The 9,857-nt window shown below is 38.2% G+C and overlaps 1 non-coding gene across 1 annotated transcript; it reads left to right on the forward strand.

Annotated features, from left to right (window-relative positions):
- The first annotated feature begins 5,734 nt into the window (after nucleotides 1-5,734).
- LOC148093295 (U6 spliceosomal RNA) lies at nucleotides 5,735-5,840 on the forward strand. The gene has a single exon (XR_015714517.1). It is a non-coding gene; the product is annotated as a U6 spliceosomal RNA (small nuclear RNA).
- Nucleotides 5,841-9,857: the final 4,017 nt, after the last annotated feature.

Raw genomic sequence — 9,857 nt, forward strand, 5'->3', positions numbered from 1 at the left:
GATCAATAAAGGGAGGGAACCCAACTTGAGACATGTGTGGAGAAAGAAAGCTCTACGTGTGACGGGCAGTAAAATAATCCACTTTGATCTAGTCAAAGGATTCGTAAAGGAGAGAAATTTTTTAAAAAAGACTTTGGGCCATATTATGGAAGCTATGAACAGCAGAGTAAACCTGGGCCGTGTTCTGCAGGCGTTGGGAAAGCAGGGGAGATTCTGAGTGAGAGCGCAAGAGAACGACAGGAGAATTGTAGGAACATCTGTCCAATGACAGTGTTAGAATGAAGTAAAAAGTGAAAAAGAAACCAGAAAGAAGCAGCATGTCCTGGTTGTTTTTTTTTCTTTTCTTTTAAAATCACTCACTTTAGAGCCTTTATTTTACAAATAAAGCCCAGAAAGGTGAAGTAAGTTACTAAGTAACAACATAGAAGTAGAGGCTTTTGATAGTTATTTCTATGTTCCACTGACTATAACAACCCTACCACCTCCCATAGTCTAAAATCCCCTAAATAAGCGGAAGAAATGCTTTTGACTTCATGACCAGATAGAACATAATCAGAGAATACTCAAACTTATAGATATATAAGCAAACATGCACACACACTTATATATACATATATAAAAAAATTAACAAGACTCTGATGGAATGTTAACTTGTTTAGATACGGTTTTAAAAAATTATTATTGAATTTATTGGGGTGACATTGGTTAATAAAATTACATAAGTTTCAAGTGTGTAATTCTATAATACATTATCTGTACATAGTATTGTGTGTTCACCACCCAAGGTCAAGTCTCCTTTCGTCGCCGTTTATCCCCCCTCTACCCTCTTCTACCAGAAGCAGTATGGTCTTAAACATGTGCTTTAAAATGTTTATGAAGAAAAATGATTATTTTGTTGGAAGAGGATGGCATTCATTATTTCTACAGATAAAAATGCCAAGAAAATTTAATGGTCAAGACAACTCTAAGGTAAAAAACAAACAAACATGGTGACACAAATGTTTTCCTCGCCATGATCCTTCTCAAGCTGGTGTTGCCTGTAACTACACTGAGCACCTGAGGCCAAAGCCTTCCAGCCCTTCGCAGTTCAGTGTGTCCCTTCTCCTTGCGCATCTGGTCCAGCTGACGTGGGAAGTTCCCTTTTACCTGCAGATTTGTCACGAATGTCCTGTTCACTGTGCTAGGAATCCTGCGAGACCACCTCGTGGAGGAGTATTTAAGGCACGGCAAAGGCGTAGGCTTGCATCTTTCAGATCTAAGCAGGACACGTTTCAAAAACAGATTCTGCGAACTATTTTGCATTTTTCCAGATGATGTGTCATGCAAACAACCACACAGAGGCAAGAAGGTCATCTACATGTTACAATCCTCACCTGCATCCAGTGAATTTGTTTCATTTTTAATTCCTCAATAGTGTTTTCTTGGTTTCAGTGAGATGTTTTTACTCACCCTGATCACAGCGTGTATGTCAAGCCTTATAAAGCCCAAATGTTACTGCTGTTCTCCTGCTTTGTGAATGACAAGCTCTAATGAATCAGGAGTATCTGCGCACATGGCATTTACTTAAAAAGGGAAAATCCTTTTAAACAGCTCTAGCGACAGAAATTCAATTTAGTTTGCTTTGGAGGAAATGAGAAAGTTGAATTGTAGGTGTGGAGTCTTACAATCATTCAGCCTGATACAAGCGTGGTTTGGGGGATGGTTGGAACTGCATGGAATTGTTTCAGCCAAAATTATTTCTGTGAGCACATTTCCAAACTCACGACCATGTTTTGATAAGAAAAATCCCTTTCTCCACAAGTTCTCAGGTCCCACTCGTTGGCCCCTCACCCCCAATTCTGGAACCTCTGTCAGGCTGTTCTGTGGCTCTCAGTTCTTGGTGATATGTTTTCAATTTGAGTCAACTTGATGAGAAAAAAATTACTAAAAAGTGGGAATGAGCTGTGAGGTGACTAGGGTTTTCCTATCAAAGTGGAGGTATTTTTAAAAGCATTTATTATTTCAAACTAAAACATTTATAGAAAGCCATGAGTGTGAAGTGTATGGTTACCAGTTGTGGCTTGCCGTATTGAAAAACTCAAGCTCGTAGGAAATATTTACTGAGGTCCTGGCTAGCAAGTAGTTTGTACATGGGAATAATTTGGTCCAGAAGGTGTGTCAGTTTAACACAACAGTTTACTAACATAGTTAGTAACAGGCAATTAGGATTCATAAATGTTGCTGTGATTGAGACATAATTTGGGATCGTCAATGAAAGCAATTCTGTTATTAACAGAATAGAACTTAAATGCCACATGTCTATGTCTTACACATGACAGGAATGTTAGAAGTGAGAAAATCACCTCTCCATTTCCAATATTTTATAAGCTGTGACGTAAGATGGCTATTTTTTTCTGTGTTGAAAATAATGAATATCATTTTTGGCACATTTGTTTTACAGTAAAGAAGTATTTAGCTTACAAGTGAAAAAAGTCTGGCTTTGAGTATGGATTAAAGAAATGCTGTATAGCTAAGTTTACTTTTTTAGGAAAGGTCAGTATTCTCTGGAAATTTGTTTGGAACGTCTAAAATTCTCTTGTCATGTGAATTTCTGAGATCTGAGAGAAATATATTTAATCACATTTGGTGAGAACATTCCTTTTTGTGTGAGTTCTTAGAAAGCTCACGATGTTTTTTAACACTCAATTATATGTCATGGGGTTCATTTCACAACAATATATATGGTGTGTTGCTGAAAAAAAGTAGGCTGCAAATAGTATTTATGGTATAAGAATTGTGTGTGTGTGCACGTGTGTAAAAAGAAAGATGTCTTGATGGTTGTTGATAGTTAATTCTGGGTGGTGTGCTTTGGGTTATTATTTTCTTTGTAATTTTTTAGAGGGCTTGATTTTCTTTTGTTATTATGAAATGTGCCATACATTTTAAAGAGGACATATATACAGTTTAGAGAATAATAACATGATGAATACCCACCGTCTAGCTAAAAAAATAGAATATTACTTTATCTTAGAAGCCAAGCCTTCCTTCTGTCCCTGCTTCTTTTATGGATGTAATTACTTGCCTGCATTTTGTGCTAAATATTTCTTTGCCTTTCTGTATGGATTAGCTACCTATGAATGTAACCATAAGCTATGTATGGTTTTATTTTGGTTGTTTTGAACTTTAAATAAACAGAATCATATTGGATATATTCTTCTGTGACTTTTTTTGCTCATTATGTTTTTGAGATTCCTCCATGTTGATGTGTGCTATTGATCTTTGAGAGTGGAAAATATCCCTTCAGCACACAAAATATCAATGAAGTTGTAATTACTTTGATTAAAGACTTAAATGTTAGACTTAATACCATAAAAATTCTAGAAGAAAACACAGGCAGTAAAATCTCAGACTTCTCTTGTAGCAATAATTTTTCTTTTTTTTTTAATTAAAAAAATGTTGACATTATTGCAGGAGTCCCCCTTGCTCCCCACTTTGCCTACTTCCATCCATCCCTGCCTCTCCATCCCTTGGTCTTCACCCCACTGATGTTGCTTCAGGCAAGGGAAACAAAAGAAAAAAATAAACAAATGGGACTACATCAAACTAAAAAGTTTTTGCACAGCAAAGGAAACCATCAACAAAATGAAAACACAGCCTACTGAATGGGAGAACATATTCACCAATGATCCATCTGATATGGGGTTAATATCCAAAATTTATAAAGAACTTATAAAACTCAACACCAAATAAACAAACAAACAATTTAATTAAAAAATGGGCAAAGGACCTGAATAGACACTCCTCCAAAGAGGACATACAGATGGCCAATAGACAAATGAAAAGTTGCTCAACTTCACTAATCATCAGAGAGATGCAAATTGAAACCACAGTGAGATATCACCTCACACCTGTCAGAATGGCTCCATCAACAAATCCACAAACAAGGGTTGATGAGAATTTGAGGAAAAGGGAGCCCTGTGCATGGTTGGTGGGAACGCAGACTGGTGCAGCCACTGTGGAAAGCAGTATGGAGGTCCCTCAAAAAATTAAAAATAGAACTGCCTTATGCCCCAGTGATTCCACTTTTGGAAATATATCTGAAGAAACCCAAAACACTAATTTGAAAGAATATATGCACCCTCTGTTCATTGCAGCATTATTTACAATAGCCAAAATTTGGAAGCAGCCCAAGTGCCCATCAGCAGATGAGTGGATAAAAAAGCTATGGGACATTTAAACCATGGAATACTACTCAGTGATAAAAAAGAAGGAAATCTTACCTTTTGCGACACCATGGATAGACCTGGAGAGTCTTATGCTAAGTGAAATAAGCCAGCAGGAGAAAGACAAACACCGTATCATTTCACATATGTGTGGAATCTAAACAGCAAAATAAATGAACAAACAAGATGGGAGCAGACTCAGAGTACAAACTGACAGCTGTCAGGGGGAAGGAGGGTTGAGGGGCTGGGTGGAAAGGTAAAGGGATTAAGCAAAGAAAAGGAAAACTCCTAGACCCAGAAAACAGTATGGTGATTACAGAGGGAAAGGGGGGTGGGGGAAGGTAGAAGAGGGTAAAGGGGGGATAAATGGTGATGAAAGGAGACTTGACTTGAGGTGGTGAACACACAATACAATATAGAGATGATGTATTATAGACTGTACACTTGAAACCTGTATAATTTTATTAACCAATGTCACCCCAATAAATCCAATAAAAATTAAAGAAGAAGGAAAAGGAAAACCCCATATTTACACTTAAAAATATACATGTTGGAGGAGTGCTGAAATAACCATGCTCTTGTGAACTGAAAAATTTTTTTCCAGTTCTTGTATGTTCACATGCAGATGGTGTCGACAGCTGCCTTCGAATGTGATTTTAGGGATCAGCGGCTGTGCAGCGTGACAGAGAAATACCTCCCTTTCCTGCCTGAAATTCAATCACTGGCTATTCTTTCCTTGGAACTTTAGGAACTATCTCTCAAAAGGAAAACTGTGTCATTTACCATCTAACATAAATTAGTTTTGCCAGTGATCAGCTGCAGCACTAGGAAAGCAATGAGCATGTCCTGAAGGGCAGAGGAAAGGGACAGTCCCAGATCTCGAGAGGCTTGAGGACAGGTTTCCGTGGGGTGATTAAATGAGGGGCTCTGGGCACCCTAAAGGTGGGATGGCAACCCTTTATCCCCTTTATAACACTGCCCATATGTGGGGACAAGCACTTTTTGTATATAGGCTCCAGGATGGACATTCTCAATTCAAAATATAAGACCCAGTCTGTTTTTAAAGAACTCCCAGTCTAATGGAAAAATCAGATACACCAATAATCTTTGTACCATGTTCCAGGCGGCCACTGGGAGAGCACAAAGGAAACAGTGACTGACTTGCTGGGAGCCTTCAACCGGGAGGCCACGCTGCTCTGCTGCTTGAAGGAAAGATGAGGAAGGGGGCTGTTCCCACTCCAGGGAAGGGCCTGTACAGGGGCAACGAGCTATGGGGGCAGATGCCAGGGAACTGCTGCTACACGTGGCTGGAGTGTAGGGTGCATCCTACCCCACAAAAGAGATGGTTATAAAGTCGGAACATGTCACCGACCTACTTGACATCATTCTACGCCTTTCCAACACTAAACCCTGCATGGCACTAATATCACTTGCTCTTGGCCTCAGTCCATTCTCCTACCACGCTTTTCACATTGTTTTCCTTAAATGACTCTCGGAATCACTGTCTCCTCCCCTATAAAAATAGAGACCTTGTGATCACTTCAGCAGCACATATATTAGAATTGGAAAGGTACAGAGCAGATGAGCATGGCCCCTGTACAGGATGACATACAAATTGTTGAAGCATTTCATATATTTATTAAGAAGTACAAAGTGGTAGTTACTAAACTGTCACAGGGATGTAAAGTACAGAATAAGGAATGTAGTCAATAATATTACGATAACTATGTATGATGCCAGATAAGTACTGGAAATATTGGGGGGAACATTTTGTAAAGTATGTGATTGTCTAACCACTATATCATTCGCCTAAAACCAATAAAAAATAATATTGAAAGTAAACTGTAATTGGAAAAAAAAAGAACTATATCAGGCCCCTAAACTCAGTTCCCTGCATTTTTCACAGATAGGCTGATGATAATCACCAAAGCTTGCTATTTGGTGAATGAATATTTCATTTCAGAAGGGAGCATTTCTCTTTATTACTGCAGTTGAATTACAGAGTTCCAGAAACATACAGGTTCTCATGAATGCGGATGACCTCTCTATGTAGGCCCAAATGCAGGAGTCTATGAGAACACCAATTAATCACTTATCATATATTTCAGTACCTACTGTGAGCCAGACACTATATGACCATATGTCATGAACCTACTGGAAAATAATTTAGCCTTGCTTGTATAGTATACCTATAGAATACACTTTTGCTTATATTTATCTTAAATTTTATAACTCTATCATAAGTGTTTCAAAACCACCTATTTAAAGGCCATATACAAGGTATGGTTTTATTGTTCTTTGCTGCTTTTTCTTCTCTTTGGATAAAGCACAAATATAGTACAAGCATCATATCTTACCGAAGCAAACCAATTTGTCATAGTTTTAAAAAATGTTAAAGTTGGGATCCATCAACCATAAACAAGAAATATCAAATTATAAGAAACAAATAGATCTGTTATCTGGAAATAAATAGAACATGCTGAGCAACTCAGTTAAATTTGGTTTACCAAATAGTTACTGGCACCTATATTAGTCATTGTAGAGGACACCACGCTTTCCATGAAACAACGCCTCTGCCCTTGGCAGACTTGAGTGTAGCATGACTTGGTGTACTCTACTGCAGAGTCAGAGAATGGAGAATTTCCCATCCCTTTCCCTACCCCCAAGTTGCAAAAGCAACCATCCTATAATTTGATTTTGCCATATAGGAAATCCATACAAAGCTCATTAGCCCTGTAACTGATCCAGAAGAGGCAGTGAGGAAGTAAAACAGCAATGAACATGGGCAGATTGAACTACAAATGTTAGTCTGTAGTTCACTCCAGAAACTGGTAGTGAATGTGATGAACCTTTCCCTCTGACACTTTTTCCCTTGCACACCCAGTCTTGATGTTATCAATCTAGAGTTTCGGATGCTCCCGAGAAAATTCCTATAAGATTTTTGCATATGGCTCTCAGACCTCATTCTCTTTGCCACTCCTAAGCCCTCTTGGATTCCTCACTAAGGGGAGACTGCTGAATTGGGGCCAGATTTGGCTGATCCTGATTATCCAATCCTGAAGCCTGGCTCTTAACCTCTGCAGTGTACTACCACTTTAGATAGGTGTAATCTTAGCTTATCCATTATGGGAAAATATTTAAATGAAGCCTCTCTTTTCATCTGTTTCTATGTCTTGGCACTGTGGTGAAAAACAGTGTTTTTTCCTATTTGCTGTTAGGGCATTCACCCTTCCACCCTACATGCCTTACATTTGCTTATGTAATTGTCTTTTAGAGAAGATCGTTATAAGTAAAATTAAAAACCACTTTTTAAAATTTAAGCATTGCAGTCATCCTTCTCTTATTTATCGTTTTTCTGGGTTCTTAAATATGATGTTGTAAATCTCACATATCATCCATGCCTCAAGATGTGCTTTCTCATTAGAAAAAGAAAACCACAGAAATTACAGTGTTGTTGTAGACAGCTGTATTATGTTGAGATGACTATGGTCTGGAAGGTGTTCATTCTACTGGACACTTCTGGAAACAAATATTTTAGCTTGATTTATGGTGCTGAAATAATTATTGTTTTTTTACGGATTCCACATACTTACATTGGAAGAACAACATTTGGAAAGCATCTTCCAATTGTCCAGGCACCATTCCCTGTCCTGAATTATTTCAGTTTAATTAAACCAGGTGGTACTTTGTGTCAACAAATTTTAGATAATGCTTGTATATGGACTTGGGGGTGAAAAGTACAATTTAACAGGACATGTTACTGGTATGATGCCATCTGCCTGGATTTGTCAAGTAATCTATAAGCACATTCTTTGTACAGTGTTATGTAGAGCCAATCATTTTGGTATCTAGACATAATCTGGATGGCACCCTTTTTCTCCATAGTTATGTGAGACTTTGGGACTTTTGGGGAAGAACTTAAGTTGTTTCATGCTGACTTCATTTCTACCTCTCCAAAGTTGTCCATTGAATGAACAGAAAATTATTACACAGCATCTAGAAATTAAAAAGTGTGGTCACATTGCCTGTTCAATGCACATCTGATGGGAATTTCTACTTCTGCTTTTGGAAGGAGGTGGAGGAAAAAAGGTGAAACTTGGGGAATGCAGTTAATACATTCAACAAAGCTTACTTATTTCAATAACTGATGAGCTATTATTGAATAACTAATAGTCTACCTTATTCCAGAAAAGGTTTGAGGAGACACACATAAGATTCACACATACTTTAAAATAAGATTAAAAGTATGCATGAAGCCCTGCCGGGGTTGCTCAGTGGTTAGAGCCCAGGCCTGTGCACCAGAGGGTTGAGGGTTTGTTTTCTGGTCAAGGGCATGTACCTGGGTTGCAGGTTCGATTCCTGCCCTTGGTTGGGGGCATGCAGGGGGCAACCAACAGATGTGTCTCACATCAATGTTTCTTCTTTCTCTTTTTCTCCTCTCTCTCCCTCCCCTCCACTCTCTCTAAAAATCAGTGGTAAATATCCTCACTCCTTGGGTGAAGATTTAAAAAAAAGTATGCATGAGTAGAAAGTCAAGACCAGAGGAAATATAATGTGAAGGTCAAAGTTGGAGAGAATTAGAACAGAACCATTCAGACCAATGTGAGTAAAGCTGAGTTCAGTTTGGTTCTGAACCTCCAGTGATGAACATGGAAAGTGAAACAAACGTAATTGGTAAAGTTTAAATTTAATTCACTGAAAAGAAACTATGCAAACATTTCAGTGCCTCCCTGCCATTATTTTGAGGGCTAAAAGTCACAGTAGGTCAGACACAGAGCTTTTGTAAGTCCATCTTCTTTTCTGCCACAGGTAGCGTAACTAAGTGTATTATTCTATTACCTTAAATGGCACCTGCTGAAAAAATTCATCTCATAATGTAGTCAGTTTAAATCTGGGCTATAATGAACTCACTTGGCAGAATCTAGCCGAGTCCTTCTTAGTTCACTGATAAGGACCAACGCCAGTGAGCTGTTTAGGACTACCTAGAGATACCCATCTCCTTCTCTGTACTTTCCCCTGCACATTCCTGTTCCTGGGCCTTTATTTAGCCTGTGATCTTTGCCTCAAATATATCTGTTAGGAATTGTGAAAGGTCTGATATTTTACCTTATTTGTTTTTACATTTTTATTTTATTAATCTATTTTTTTAATCTTTTATTAAAAATTTATTTATTTTTTTTAGAATACTACTCAGCTTACAAAAAAAAGGAAATTGTACCTTTTGCAACAGCAGGGATGGACCTGGAGAGTATTGTGCTAAGTGAAATAAGCCAGTCAGAGAAAGACAAATACCATATGATTTCACTTATCTGTGGAATCTAATGAACAAAATAAATTAACAAAGTGGAAACAAACTCATGGATATAGGGAACAGACTGACAGCTTTCAGAGGGGAGGAGGTTGGGGGCTGGGTGAGAAGGGTGAAGCAAAGAAAAAAAAAGAAAGACTCATGGACACAGATAACAGTATGGTGATTGCCAGAAGGAAGGACTGGGGTGGGGGAGGTAGAAGAGGGTAAAGGGGGAATAAATGGTGATGGAAAGAGGCTTGACTTAGGCAGGTAAACACACAATACAATGTACAGATGATGTGTTGTACAATTGTATATGTGAGACCTATACAATTTTATTAACCAATGTCACTCCAATAAATTCT

The sequence above is a fragment of the Miniopterus natalensis genome, chromosome 4, assembly GCF_054644295.1.
Source record: "Miniopterus natalensis isolate mMinNat1 chromosome 4, mMinNat1.hap1, whole genome shotgun sequence".
Classification (NCBI taxonomy): domain Eukaryota; kingdom Metazoa; phylum Chordata; class Mammalia; order Chiroptera; family Miniopteridae; genus Miniopterus; species Miniopterus natalensis.